The 15493-nt window shown below is 37.2% G+C and overlaps 1 long non-coding RNA gene across 1 annotated transcript in view; it reads right to left on the reverse strand.

Moving 5' to 3' along the window:
• LOC143651193 (uncharacterized) overlaps positions 1 to 15493 on the reverse strand; it is a 63278-nt gene that overhangs the window by 43161 nt on the left and 4624 nt on the right. Inside the window, exon 2 of the long non-coding RNA XR_013159901.1 lies at positions 8123 to 8255. This is a non-coding gene — a long non-coding RNA (uncharacterized LOC143651193). The remainder of the gene's footprint in view (positions 1 to 8122; positions 8256 to 15493) is intronic.

The raw sequence follows: 15493 nt of genomic DNA on the forward strand, positions 1-15493 counted from the left end.
TCACCTATCTTCCTTTCTGATTTCATTTGTACCCTCAGTCCTCCTCCCTCTATCATTTTCACATTCAGCTTCATTCAGTGTTTTAACATAATTATATTACAGTTAGGTAGTATTGTGCTATCCGTTTCTGAGTTTTTACAATCAGTCCTGTTGCACAATATGTATCCCTTCAGCTCCAATTACCCAATATCTTACCCTATTTCTATCTCCTGATGGTCTCTGTTACCAATGAAATTCTCCAAGATAATAATAAAACCTATTCCTTCAAAGGAATATCAGTGAGACCATACAGTATTTGTCCTTTTGTTTCTGGCTAATCTCATTTAGCATAATGTCCTTAAGGTCCATCCATATTGTTACATACTTCATAACTTTATTCTGTCTTACAGCTGCATAATTTTCCATCGTATGTATATACCACAGTTTGTTTAGCTACTCTTCTGTTGGTGGACATTTTGGCTGTTTCCATCTGTTTGCAATTGTAAATAATGCTGCTATAAACATTGGTGTGCAAATGTCTGTTTGTGTCCTTGCCCTCATGTCCTCTGAGTAGATACCTAGCAATGGTATTGCCAGGTAATATGGCAATTCTATATTCAGCTTTTTAAGGAACCGCCAAACTTCCTTCCACAGCGGTTGCACCATTTGACATTCCCATCAACAGTGAATCAATGTGCCTCTTTCTCCACATCCTCTCCAGCACTTGTCATTTTCTGTTTTGTTGATAATGGCCATTCTGGTGGGTGTGAGATGATATCTCATTGTGGTTTTGATTTGCATTTCTCTAATAGCCAGGGAAGTTGAGCATCTTTTCATGTGCCTTTTGGCCATTCGTATTTCCTCTTCTGAGATGTGTCTCTTCACGTCTTTTGCCCATTTTGTAATTGGGTTGTCCGTCTTTTTGCTGCTGAGTAGAACAATCTCTTTATAAATTCTGGATACTAGACCTTTATCTGATATATCATTTCCAAATATTGTCTCCCATTTTGTAGGCCTTTTAATTTCTTGACAAAGTTCTTTGATGCACAAAAGTGTTTAATTTTGGGGAGTTCCCATTTCTTTCTTCAATGCTCGTGCTTTGGGTGTAAGGTCTTGGAAACGACCTCCTATTATAAAATTTATAAGATATCTCCTTACATTTTCTTCTAACAGTTTTATGGTCTTAGATCTAATGTTTAGGTCTTTGATCTATTTTGAGTTAATTTTTTATAGGGTGTGAGATATGGATCCTCTTTCATTCTTTTGCATATGGATATCCAGTTCTCTAGGCACCATTTATTGAAGAGGCTGCTCTGTCCCAGGTAAGTTGGCTTGACTGCCTTATCAAAGATCAAATGTCCATAGATGAGAGGGTCTATATCTGAACACTCTATTCGATACCATTGGTCAATATGTTTATCTTTATGCCAGTACCATTTGGTTTTGACCACTGTAGCTTCATAATATGCCTTAAAGTCAGATAGCATGAGACCTCCGACTTCATTTTTTTTTTCTCAGGATACTTTTAGCTATTCAGGGCACCCTGCCCTTCCAGATAAATTTGGTTATTTGTTTTTCTAGTTCTGAAAAGTATATTTTTGGGATTTTAATTGGTATTGCATTGAATCTGTACATCAATTTAGGTAGAATTGACATCTTAACTATATTTAGCCTTCCAATCCATGTACATGGTATGAACTTCCATTTGTTTAGGTATTCTGTGATTTCTTTTAACAACTTCTTATAGTTTTCTTTGTATAGGTCTTTTGTCTCTTCAGTTAAATTTATTCCTAAATATTTTATTCTTTTGGTTGCAATTGTAAATGGAATTTTTTTCTTGATTTCCTTCTCATATTGTTCATTAATAGCATATAGAAACATTACAGATATTTGAGTTTTGATTTTGTAACCTGCCACTTTGCTGTACTTATTTATTGGCTCTCGTAGTTTTGCTGTGGATTTTTGGGGGTTTTCGACATATAGCATCATATCATCTGCAAACACTGAGAGTTTTACTTCTTCCTTTCCAATTTTGATGTCTTGTATTTCTTTTTCTTGTCTAATTGCTCTGGCTAGAACTTCCAACACAATGTTGAATAACAGTGGTGATAGTGGACATCCTTGTCTTGTTCCTGATCTTAGGGGAAAAGTTTTCAGTTTTTCCCCATTGAGGATGATGCTAGCTGTGGGCTTTTCATATATTCCCTTTATCATTTTGAGGAAGTTCCCTTCTATTCCTATCTTTTGAATTATTTTCAACAGGAAAGGATGTTGAATTTTGTCAAATACCTTTTCTGCATCAATCAAAATGATCTTGTGGTTTTTCTGCTTTGATTTGTTGATATGGTATATTACATTAATTGATTTTCTTATGTTGAACCATTCTTGCACACCTGGGATGAATCCTACTTGGTCATGGTGCATAATTCTTTTAATGCACTGCTGGAATTGATTTGCTAGAATTTTGTTGAGGATTTTTGCATCTATATTCATTAGAGAGATTGGTCTGTAATTTTCTTTTTTTTGTAATATCTTTGCCTGGTTTTGGTATGAGGGTGATGTTGGCTTTGTAGAATGAGTAGGTAGCTTTCCCTCCTTTTCAATTTTTTTGAAGGGTTTGAGCAGGATTGGTACTAATTCTTTCTGGAATGTTTGGTAGAATTCACATGTGAAGCCATCTGGTCCTGAACTTTTCTTTTCGGGGAGCTTATTAATGACTGATTCAATTTCTTTACTTGTGATTGGTTTGTTGAGGTCGTCTATTTCTTCTCAAGTCAGTGTTGGTTCTTTGTGCTTTTCTAGAAAGTTGTCCATTTCATCTACATCATTGAATTTATTAGCATCAAGTTGTTCATAGTATCCTCTCATTACTTCCTTTATTTCTGTGGGGTCAGTGGTTATGTCTCCTCTTCTATTTCTGATTTTATTTATTTGCATCCTCTCTCTTCTTCTTTTTGTCAACCTCACTAAGGGTCCATCAATCTTAATGATTTTCTCATAGAACCAACTTCTGGTTTTGTTGATTTTCTCAATTGTTTTCATGTTCTCAATTTCATTTATTTAATTTATTTAATCTTCATTATTTCTTTCCTTTTGCTTGCTTTGGGGTTAGTTTGCTGTTCTTTCCTTAGTTCTTCCAAGTGAACAGTTAATTCCTCGATTTTTGCCCTTTCTTCTTTTTGATATGGGCATTTAGGGCAATAAATTTCCCTCTTAGCACTGTCTTTGCTGCATCCCATAAATTTTGATACATTGTGTTTTCATTTGCATTTGCCTTGAGATATTTACTGATTTCTCTTGTAATTTCTTCCTTGACCCACTGTTTGTTTAAGAGTGTGTTGCTGAGCCTCCACATATTTGTGAATTTTCTGGCACTCTGCCTATTATTGATTTCCAACTTAATTTCTTTATGATCTGAGAAAGTGTTTTGTATGATTTCAATCTTTTTAAATTTACTGAGCCTTGCTTTGTGACCCAGCATATGGTCTATCCTTGACAATGATCCATAAGCACTTGAGAAAAAGGTGTATCCTGCTGTTGTGGGGTGTAATATTCTATATATGTCTGTTAAGTCTAGCTCATTTATTGTATTATTCAAATTCTCTGTTTCTTTATTGATCCTCTGTCTAGATGCTCTGTCCATTGATGAGAGTGGGGAATTGAAGTCTCCAACTATTATGGTAGACGTGTCTGTTTCTCTTTTCAGTGTTTGCCTCATGTATTTTGGAGCATTCTGGCTTGGTTCATAAATATTTATGATTGTTATGTCTTCTTATTGAATTGTTCCTTTTATTAATACATAGTTTCCTTCTTTGTCTCTTTTAACTTTTTTTTTTTTACATTTTTTACATTTGAAGTCTAATTTGTTGGATATTAGTATAGCCACTCCTGCTCTTTTCTGATTGTTATTTGCATGAAATATCTTTTCCCAACCTTTCACTTTCAACCTATGTTTATCTTTGGGTCTAAGATGTATTTCATGTAGACAGCATATAAATGGGTCCTGCTTTTTAGTCCATTCTGCCAGTCTATGTCTTTTTTTCAATTTTAAATTTATTTGTTAATTTAAAAAATTACCAACAAAAGAACTAAAACATTAACATGTGATCATGTTAGATCATCAAAAACCAAATCAATGTATTGAGGGAGGATATAAAGAAGGCAAGGAAGGAACAAAAAGAAGAAATCAAAAGTCTGAAAAAACAAATCACAGAACTTATGGGAATGAAAGGCACGGTAGAACAGATGAAAAAAAACAATGGAAACCTACAATGGTAGATTTCGAGAGGCAGAACATAGGATTAGTGAACTGGAGGATGGAACATCTGAAATCTGACAAGAAAAAGAAACTATAGGGAAAAATGGAAAAATATAAGTAGGATCTCTGCCTTGCTCAGTCAATGAAATCAAAATCACCTAATAACAAAGCCAGATAAAAATACTACAAGAAAAGATAATTAGACAAAATTCCCTAATGAATACACATGCAAAAATCCTCAACAAAATACTTGCAAGTCACGGATGGTTCGGTGGTAGAATGCTTGCCTTGCATGCGGTAGACCTGGGTTTGATTCCTGGACCATGCACCACCACCCCCCCAAAAAAAACCTTGCAAATCAAATCCGAAGTTCATATTAAATGAATTATACCCCATGATCAAGTGAGTTTACAAGGTATACAGGTTGGTTCAATAAAAGAAAATCAATTAATATAATGCACCATATTAACAAATCAAAGTTGAATGATACATGATAATCTCAAATGATGCAGAAAAAGCATCTGACAAAATCCAACATGCTTTCTTGATAAAAAACACTTTGAAAGATAGGAATAGAAGGAAACTTCCTTAATATGATAAAGGGCAGAATTGAAAAGCCCACAGCTAACATGCTACTTAATGGTGAAGCACTGAAAACTTTCCCTCTAAGAACAAGCTCAACTAGGCTGAACTTAAATGTTTGGAAATGAACGAGGTGACAGTAGCATCTGATTGTGAGAATAATAAACAGTGCTGAATGGTGTGTGAAGTGGTGGAAAGAAGAAGTTTATAGTTGCGTATGTCACCAGAAGGAAAGGTGGAGATTAAAACATGGAAATGTATAACACAATGAATCTTGTGGTCAATTTGTCCATGATTAACTGTAGAGAAAGCAAAAAGTTATTTCCTGAACTAGAGCGAATGTATGACACTATTAAAAGGAGTTAATAATATAGGGGTAGATGGGGGGAAATGTACCTATTACAAACTATGGTCTATAAAGTTAACAGTAATATCCTAAAACTCTTTCATTAACAGTAATAAACCATATCAATACCATGGGTCAATAATGGGGGCAGGAGATAAGAAGTATGCGATAATTTGGGTTTCTTTTTTTTATTTGTATTTCTTTTCTGGAGTAATGAAAATGTTCTAATTTGATTATGTGGATTATGCACAAATACGTAATGATACTGTGATCCAGTGATGGTATACTCTGGATAGTTTGTATGGTATGTTAATATACCTCAAAAAATTGCATTTTAAAAAAGGTACAGAATTTCTATTTGGGATGGTGTAAAAATTTTGGTAATGAATTGTTCTAATTTGCTAGCTGCCAGAATGCAATATACCAGAAACGAATGGCTTTTAAAAGGGGGAATTTAATGAGCTCCTAGTGTACAGTTCTAAGGCCAAGAAAATGCCCCAATTAAACAACTGTATAGAAATGTCCACCCACAGGCATCCTGGGAAAGATACCTTGATTCAAGAAGGCTGATGAAGTTCAGGGTCTCTCTCTCAAGCAGAAAGGCAATGGCGAACACAGTCAGAGTTTCTCTCTCATCTGGAAAGGCACATGGTGAAAACAGTCAGGGTTCCTCTCTCATCTAGAAAGGCACATAGTGAATACGGTGTCATCTGCTAGCTTTCTCTCGTGGCTTCCTGTTTCATGAAGCTCTCTGGGAGGCATTTTTATTCTTCATCTCCAAAGGTCGCTGGCTGGTGGACCCTGCTTCTCATGGCTATGTCATTCTGCTCTGCTCTCTCTGTATTTCCTTCATTCTCCAAAATGTTTCCTCTTTTATAGGACTTCAGAAACTAATCAAGACCCACCCAAATAGATGGAGACATGCCTCTACCTAGCTCAGCTTAACGACCACTCTTGATTAAATCACATCTCCAGGGAGATGATCTAATTACAGTTTCAAGCATACAGTGCTGAATAGGGATTAGAAGAAACAGCTGCCTTTACAAAATGGGATTAGGATTAAAACATGGCTTTTCTAGGGTACATACATCATTTCCAACCAGCACATGGATTGTGGTGATGTTAGCACAACATTATGCAAGTAATTAACAGCACTGAATTATATATGAATGTGGTTAAAAGGGAAATTTTAGATTATATGTATGTTACTAGAATAAAAATAGAAGAAAACACAACAGCCTTGGGCCTACACAACACAGTAAGCCTTAAATTAAACCATGGACTATAAATAATAATACAATTATGAAAATGTGCTTTAATCAATTGTAATAAATGTACCATACCAATGCAAGGTGTTGCTAATAGGGTGGTATAGGAACCCTATATTTCACGCATGATTTTTCTGTAAACCACAATTTCTCTACAAAATAAATCCTAGTATGCTGGTTTGAAAGGTGGTATGCCTCCTAGAAAAGTCATGTTTTAATCAAAATCCCATTTCATAAAGGTAGAATAATCCCTACTAATACTGTGTGTTTGAAACTGTAATGAGATCATCTCCCTGAATGATGTGAATTAGTCAAGAGTGGTTGTTAAACTGGATTAGGGGACGACATGTCTCCACCCATTTGGGTAGGTCTTGATTGGTTTACTGGAATCCTATAAAAGAGGAATAATTTTGGAGAAAGAGATTCGGAGAGAGCAGAGAATGCTGCAGCACCACAAGGCAGAGAGTCCACGAGCCAGCGACCTTTGGATATGAAGAAGGAAAGTGCCTCCCAGGGAGCTTCATGAAACCGGAAACCAGGAGTGAAAGCTAGCAGATGATGCCATGTTCGCCATGTGCCCTCCAGATGAGAAACCCTGACCGTGTTCCACTTGAGAGAGAAACCCTGAACTTCATCGGCTTTCTTGAACCAAGGTTTCTTTCCCTGGATGCCTTAAATTGGACATTTCTATAGACTTGTTTTAATTGGGACATTTTCATGGCCTTAGAACTGTAAACTAGCAACTTATTAAATTCCCCTTTTTAAAAGCCATTCTGTTTCTGTTATACTGCATTCCGGCAGCTAGCAAACTAGAACACCTAGTAACTGAAATTCATATTATGAAATGAGTTAAGTTATTAGACATATTCCTTTCTCAAACAGAAGACAATGATAAAACATCATTCCTGTTTTTTGTATTTATTGTGTCTAGTTAATCTTTACCTATTTGCATGGAATCATACTGAAAGTAATAAACATAACGCGTAGACAAAAAATATGGGGAAACTAGAAAGCTTCTTTCAAACAAATATTCATCAATTCCTAAAAAAAGCTACCAAGAATTATAGCAAAAATGATTAATGATGGATGTTTTTATGTTTTAACAGATACTAAGGGAGTCTTAATATAACCCTAATAGTACCTAGCTCTCATTATGCACATTTATGCCAGTTTGTAGAACATACTAACTGAAGGTGAATTTTAAGTAAATGAAAAAAGACTCTCAATTTGCTGCAAAATCAAAGATAGCCACCAAATATCAAATTCATTAATGAATTATTACTAGATGTCTTAAAATTTCATCAGACTAAAAGGGAAAAGATACATAATTTCCATATTTTCAAGTATAAATCTAAACTTAATTCCCATATTCTGGATGGCTAGAAGGAAAAATCTAAGATGATCATATGGCAGCCCATGACAGACTCTGGGATCTTTCCATTAATCACTTGTTGAAGAGTGCTTTGAAAACTATTGCTTTTTTATTTCTTTGCTTTGTATATATGTTATACTATTCAATAAAAAAAGTTAAAGAAATCCAAATTCTAAGCCTCTTACCCATCTTTAATTATAACAACAATCGAAATATTAGACAGTAAGAACCAAAATGTTCTTTTATTTTAAAACTTTTCAAAAATTTAGTTGCTTTTCTGCCAGGAAAGGAGGTACATAGAAAGGATATAAAATTACCTTTTTAATTGTTGTTCCATCCTATTATGGATATGGAGAAATTAAACTGATAGGTTACCATTGTTGAACTCACTTTACTCCATGATTTTAAACCAGTGACCAACCAATTCTTTACAACACACTGAAGAGAATGCTGAAAATGAGAAAATTGATAGGTAAGTTCATAGTAACTCTTCAAATTCATTTTAAAAGCTAGATTTTACTCACTGTACGCAACCTACTGGGAAAGAATGAATTCCAGAGAACTAATGGTAGAGAAACTCGATTCTCTTTCTTAAATATATTAATTCACTCACTCACCACCTTGTTCAACAAATACCTTACAAGCTCCTACTATGTACCAAGCACTAAGCAAAACGATAGGGACATCAATAGTGGAGGACTCAGCAGATGCAATCCCTGGCCTTGCAGAACTTCAATTTCATCGTATGCTTTATCTGACAAGCTAAGAAACATGCTGTGGATCCTCACAAATGTCTGACTTTTTAAAAGTGTTTCATGAATTCGATTCCCAGCCCGTGTGCGTCACCTTGCCAAAAAAAAAAAAAAAAAAGGGCAACTAATGGTGCTGCAAAAAAGGGCTAATCACACGGAAAAATAATGAAATGTGACCCGCACCATACAGCATACCAAAAAAAAAAAAGTGTTTCATTATTTCTTTGGGGAGACAAAATCTTGGACAGGTGTTCAGATATGAGATAATTCTATAAGTTTAATTAAGATCCTTACTTAACTGTTCTCAAAAACAAGAAGAGAAACAACTTATTACTCCATCTTTATCTAGTGGAGAGGCAGTGTGGGCATGACCTAAAGGAAAATGTATCAGTGCTTCACGGTGTTCCTGCTACAGGCTCACTGAATCATCTCGGGTAAGTAATCAACGACTGGACTTATGCTTTCTCACCCTTACAATGGGAATTCTTTATTAACTATGACAACTTTGAATATATATGATATCCTATATGGGTGCTCAGAGGAACCACCTACTTCAAACTATTAGTGCACATTAGTTTATCACTGTTGGTTAACAGGAAAGATAAGGAAGCAATATCTTGAAATAATGTCAATTCAAGTTAGGGTGTAGGTTTAGAAACTAGGGCTTTTGGCTCACTCTCAGAATATCAAGACTTTCTAGCGGCCAGGTTGTATCTGTTGGTGACGGGTAGAGTGCTGGTTGGAGCCACCTCTCCCCACAATGTGGTCCCATCTCCATCTCACACACACACAGACTTGCCCGCAGCCACATTTCATAGACATGTATTAAAGAGAGTCAAAGGCAAAGAATTAACACCTGCATAAAGGATGCAAACCAGGCCATCACATTAGAGAATATAAATTGATCAAATGAAAATATAGTAAATGACATCCTAATGGTCCCTATTCAGGCTTTCTAATTCTCTGTGTGCAAGATGCTTTTATGCAGCACCGAAGTAGAACTATCACAACCTCCAACCAGCCCCCATTAGTCTAATTACAGCCTAATGCTCTCCAAATATGTCTAGCATAAAAGCCTGCATAACCTGCCTTTTCTTAATTTAGATGGGCCAGATTGAGCACTTTTAAAAACATGAGCTGTAGTATAACCTTATAGTACACACATTATTAAGAAAAATATGCATCTAAGTTATCTTTGGTAAGGAAACCTGTCCCTGTAACACAGAGAATTTGTGACTCTAGAGGAGTTTGAGGATTAAGGAGATTAAACCCTAAACAGAAGCTTTAGTCTCCAGGTCTATTAATTTTATGTACCATGGTCATGTGGTTTTGTCTTATTAAGACATGGGAAAAATGAATCAGATGGTTGTTTAATCATATTACCAATATAATAATAAAAGCCAATAGGTACTAATTGCATTACACATGTTAACTCATCTAATCCTATAATAACCCTAATGAGACAGGTACTATTATCACTATTTTACAGATGTAGAAACCAAAGTCTACAAAAGGGGAAGTTGCTTCAGGTCATAGCATGTAAGCGGTAGACCTGGTATTTGGACCCAAGGAGTCTGTCTGTCTCCAGGTCAGATCTTTTTAACTACTACACCAGACTGCCTGTATGAATATAGGAATGTGAGTCAGGATCTTTTGTATCAGTAAGGGTTCTTCGACTGCAGCTTAGCGCACAGAATGTCCAAGAGGACCAGAAAGCAGGTGTCAGGGCTATCTGGGCAGGAACAGCATTGAAAACCATGCTGCCGACTCGGTCCCTTAAGGGCAGGCCAGTTCTACCTTTGGGTGCACTAATGCGCTTGAACTACTGACATTAGCCAAGTGGAGCACTGAATGCTGCTGCTGGAATCCACTACAGCCCTGGAAGGAGCTACCACTTCACCAGAATAGATTCTGCAAAATCCCTACTTCCTCGCATCCACGGGTCCTAATATGTCCTGTGGCTGATAATGACCTCAAAGAAGATGTCCTGCAAAGACATTTGAGGCAACCTATTTTTGTTATAGGTAAAACAATTATGTAAATCTCTGAGAAAGTAAACAATTTTTAACTGTTTATTTGTGTCACCTCTGAGCAGAATTTAAAGTCACCAAGAATATTCCAATTAATTAGGCCCAAGCAAGCTGTAGAAATAATGGGGGAAAAGTCTGCTTCCTCAAGGATATATTTCCCATTCAGATTAGCAGAAACCACCTCTGGAAATCCTCAGAATTGAGTAATCACAGACAAATATCTACTGGCTTTGCATGTTTCTTAGCATCACAGTACGTTTCACCTCATATAATGCTAATGGAGAAAAAATAGTTTGTTGCTTGAGTGTAAAGACCAAATAATGATAAATTGGTTGCCTGAAGCGCAGCAGAAAAAGAAACAAATGGATGTGTGGCATTAACAGAGTTAATTATAGATGCAGATTAAAAGGCAAGATTAAGTAGTGGAAGAAAAGCAGAGAGTCACCTTCGGCCAGACCCGCCAAGCAGCCTGGCACAGTCACCTAGCAACAAGTTTCCTATCCCCGCTGCGCTCTTTAATTCAGCAAATCTGCTCAGGATGGCGGGCTGTTCTCCTGACAAAACGCATTATGTAGAAGACGGAGGGACACAAAAATCCACTGTACACAGCACTCTGCTCCCTATTGACCACTGATCCTTTCTCTCAATCCACAAAAGAGGCCTGCATAATGGCCTGAAAGGAGAAGAGTCTCCACAGAGAAAACATTTGCTTGTAATTGAGATTGACTACATAATGAAAATGATGTTCTTTTTAAAATTCTGCTTGTTGAGGCTACACTTTTTGTCTCCTGGCACTCAAAACACATCCCTGCTGGGAAAAGGGGCAAACATTGTCAAAACTCAAAACTGTGATTTTTTTTTTTCCCTTTGCATTGAAAGCACCCATTCTGTAACAAAATGCCCAGGTCTCTCTCTGTGGAACTTAAACAAGTGATAAGAAGGTAAACAGGAAAACTTCTATTCAAAGTTGCTGACACAAATGCTTGCTTTGCTGAAGAAACACAGGCGGTGCTCGCTCATTCATGTGCACAGCAACTGGACAAAAATGGCAGAGAGAATTTTGATTTCTTGTGAAAAGGCCATAAATTTCTGGCCAAAACTCGCCAGATTCAGTATGTGGGTTTAAACTGATTAAATTTTTAACCTGTCTGAGAGAAAGGGGTAAGAGATAAGGAGAGAGCAGAAGAGCTCATCTTCTTCATCTGAAGAACACTATTAAAGTGACCTGCGTAGGATTTAATTTCCTATTTTAAAAAATGATTATGTCGGGTCTCTGTGTGGCCTGATCCAGAATAGTCACAATTATTTTTTTAAAAGACAAGTGCATTTATTAATTTTGGGAATCATACTGTAATTATTTATAAATAGATTAGCAAGCTTTAATGATTATTCGATTTTATTAAACAAAATAGATAGCTTTCCCACAAAATAAATCTGGGTTCCTGTACTTTGAAGATTTTATTAAACAAAATAGATGGCTTTCCCATAAAATAAATGGTTTCCCAACATCAGCAAAAATTTTTCACTTGAAACATTCATTCAACAAACATTTACAAGGCATCTACCTATGCCAGGCACTTTTCTAGATGCTGGGGATCCAGAGACGAAAAATACACAGGCCCAGCCCTCCAGGGAAAGGAGGAGTATGGGATGGTTACGGCTGGTGTGAGGCGTGCTGGGACACCGCTTTGCCCACTGGTGCTAAGGGAGTGATCGATGGCCGAGAAGGTGTCTGCACGAAGCTTTTCTGGGGGAGAATGCACAAGAGCTAACACCTAAAGCCCACGCGGATGAACATGGCCCAAGTAAAGAGAAGCTCTAAACAGGAAGAACATTGTACAGAGATCCTCAAAGCGAGAAGAAAGAGCCAGGTGCTTTGAGAGACTGAGAGTAGTTTCGTAGGGCAGAGGGTGGAAGCTGAAGGAGTAAATGGGGACCAGATCACATCCAGCCTCATGTACCAAGCTAAGGACTTCTTCCTGAAGGGTGTGAGGAAATGTTGATAGACATGACTCAGGGATGATTAGCTAACTATTCGTGATTTGCGTTTCCTTTTCCTGAGTACAAATACATAATTTTTTATTTCCTTTTCCACTCCCAGGTAGTGGAGGAATGCAAAGTGTCTGCTGTAAATAACCATTTAAATTAAATGAATAAATTCAGATTTCACTGAAGACCCTGATGGGGAAAGAGCGCTGGGGGTTCTGTTGGGTGGTTGAAGGACAGCAGTGACACCCCAACTCTCAGGGCCTGGCACGCTGGGGGTCCTTGACATCTCTGAGGCTGCACGAGATTGGCACAGGAGTGAAACAAAGCAGGAAATAGTTAAGGCATTTGTGCAACATTAGTGTGCGGATTAATAAAACTGTGGCAATGGCTAAATTAAAATGAGAGGGCAAATGGGTCATTTTCCAGCTTTCTAGCCTTGAAAGTGAGAGTTGCCATGTCTCTTCGATGAAAAACACTGATATTTTGACTGTTACTGGGTAACTGGACTGAATTCAGTGCTTGTGGGCACTAGATATCTGGATAGAAAAATGGAAGTTTTTTCTTAATTAATTTTTTAATTTTTAAAAAAATGCCAAAAAAACCCCACCAAACAAATGCAAACATTCTTAACTTTTGATCATTCCGTTCTACATATATAATCAGTAATTCACAATATCATCACATAGTTGCATATTCATCAACATGACCAAAATGAAAGATTTTCAACCTTAGCCTGGCACACGAGACTGTGCCTAATCTGGTCCTTGCTAATCTCTTCTGTAATTTTGTTGATAATGAACAAAAACTAGACCCCAAAAGACTGGCTTATTATCTACATAGAGGCATGATTAAAGACATGTTAATACACAGAACTAATAGGCATCAAGGAAAGCAGGCTTATGTACTGCCTGCAGTCAGCAGCACCTGCCTCTTTTTCAACGCCCATCCTCTCCTCCCACACCCTCTGGGTATCGTTTGTCTAGACCAAGGACAAGAGAGAGTCCAGTGTATCAGAAGCTAGAGATGAACCAGTTGTAAGCAGTGATTTCGTGTCTCTTGGCCGGCACGCATCTCAGCACTGCTGATGGCCAATACAAGGCTGGCAACAAAGCGTGCTAGCCACAGCACTTCTTGCTTGAATAGTTACCTACTTTTAAAAAGGTCACGGAAAATTAACTCAAGAAGTAGATACCGTGGAAACATAACAAAGTTGAAATCCCTAATGCTAAAAGGACAGGAACTGCGTTAAGAGTGGACACAGGGTCCTTTCCTAAATCGTTAAGCAAAGGAGCTCACTTTCCTTCCTTTCCTTAAGGAGCGTTCTTGTCATATTATCTGGTACTACTGCCCAGAGTATTTCAAAATCGGCCCTATCACCGTTATATTTCATCTGAGACGTCTCTGGGATTCAATAGTTTCATCACAATAGAATTTGTACGTTCGGTTTCGCTCCTTTTCCCTTCCAGAAAAAGTGGTGAGTGCTAAATACTTTATTCTTTTTGTTTCTGTGGAAATAAGTGGTTTTGAGTGTCTTCTCACTCGTTAAAACAAGGATTAGTTCCTTGACAGGAGGAGGTTCATTTCCACCCTGTACTGCTGCAGGCTAACTAAGGCTGCTGGGCAACAGAGGGCAGGAGAAGGAAGCACAGCAAACATCAGCACTCCCTCCCTTTTTCGAAGCATATCCTTGCAAAAGTTTCATAGTTGGTATTTCAAGGGCTACTCCACCATACTTCCTTTTTCACTGGACAGAGTCCAGTGAGAAAATAGGTTTGCAAGAAAGCTGACCTAGCAGAAGATTAGCTCCCCATGAAAGGTGAATTTAAATTCTCCAGTGAAAATCTTGGGTCTGCATGATGAGCTGCAGGGGACTTTTATGGTACAGAATAATGTAAAAGGTCGTGGAACTGTAAGCGGCAGTTTCTTTCCGAGAGCATGCTTAACAGTTTTGTAAATATTAACTTCTCATATTTGTGTCTAATCCGTTAAACTGCATTATCCACCCTCTTAGCTTTCTCACAGAAGATTATCTGACATTTAGCATTCACCAGTTTTTCTGGAAGGGTTAATAGTTCACCAGCCAAAATTAGAACTCAATAGAATTGATCATTCCAGAAACTCTCGGTTAAAATGTGAGGGCTTTGTGTTGACGGCCTAGGGGTGGTAATGAGTTTCTAGTACATTCTTAAGGCTTGTTTCTTTTGCGCTGTGAATGGAGAGAGTAAAATTATAGTCTCTAGGTGTTTTCCATGGTTCTTTCACAAGCAGCCTACCCGACACCAATTAAAGAGATTATGTCATCAAGTGAAAGGAAAGCTATAGCTTGTATGTTAATGCTGTGATTACTTGAGACGGGGTCACAGGACCCAATTGCATAGCAACTGACCTTCAAAAAATTAACTTTGAGCTCAATTCCTAATTAACCTTTTTCAATACAAAAAAAGTATAATTTAAGGCTATTGGCCCAAAAAATACGTTTTCTTCTACCCTTAATAATTGCCAAAAAGTTTTTTTTCGTAACGATGTTATTTTTGAGGTGGAATGTTTATTTCCATTCAAGATATTCTGTTTTCTCCGTGAGTGAGACTGCAGGAAACACACTTAGATCTGCATAATTCTTCATTGTGAGATAAGTTCATGTCGACGCACAAAAATGTCAACTAAGCAGTGCACTTTGTCGCTGTAGCCTCGACAATGTGAAATTAGGAGTCATGTGGACATATAGAAAGGTATGGGAATTTTTTTTAATGTTGGAATTCAAAACTTTCATAGCTCTCTGTAATTCTTCAAACTTTGCTATAAGCTGTATATTTTATTCCAGGAATTGCTCTCTGGTGTAAGTGCTCCAATTAAATCAGGTCTTATTTAGTCAGGCCTGGTATTCATAGCTGATGGACGTCACCTTCCTTATAATCAC

Source organism: Tamandua tetradactyla, chromosome 12 (assembly GCF_023851605.1).
Source record: "Tamandua tetradactyla isolate mTamTet1 chromosome 12, mTamTet1.pri, whole genome shotgun sequence".
Lineage (NCBI taxonomy): Eukaryota > Metazoa > Chordata > Mammalia > Pilosa > Myrmecophagidae > Tamandua > Tamandua tetradactyla.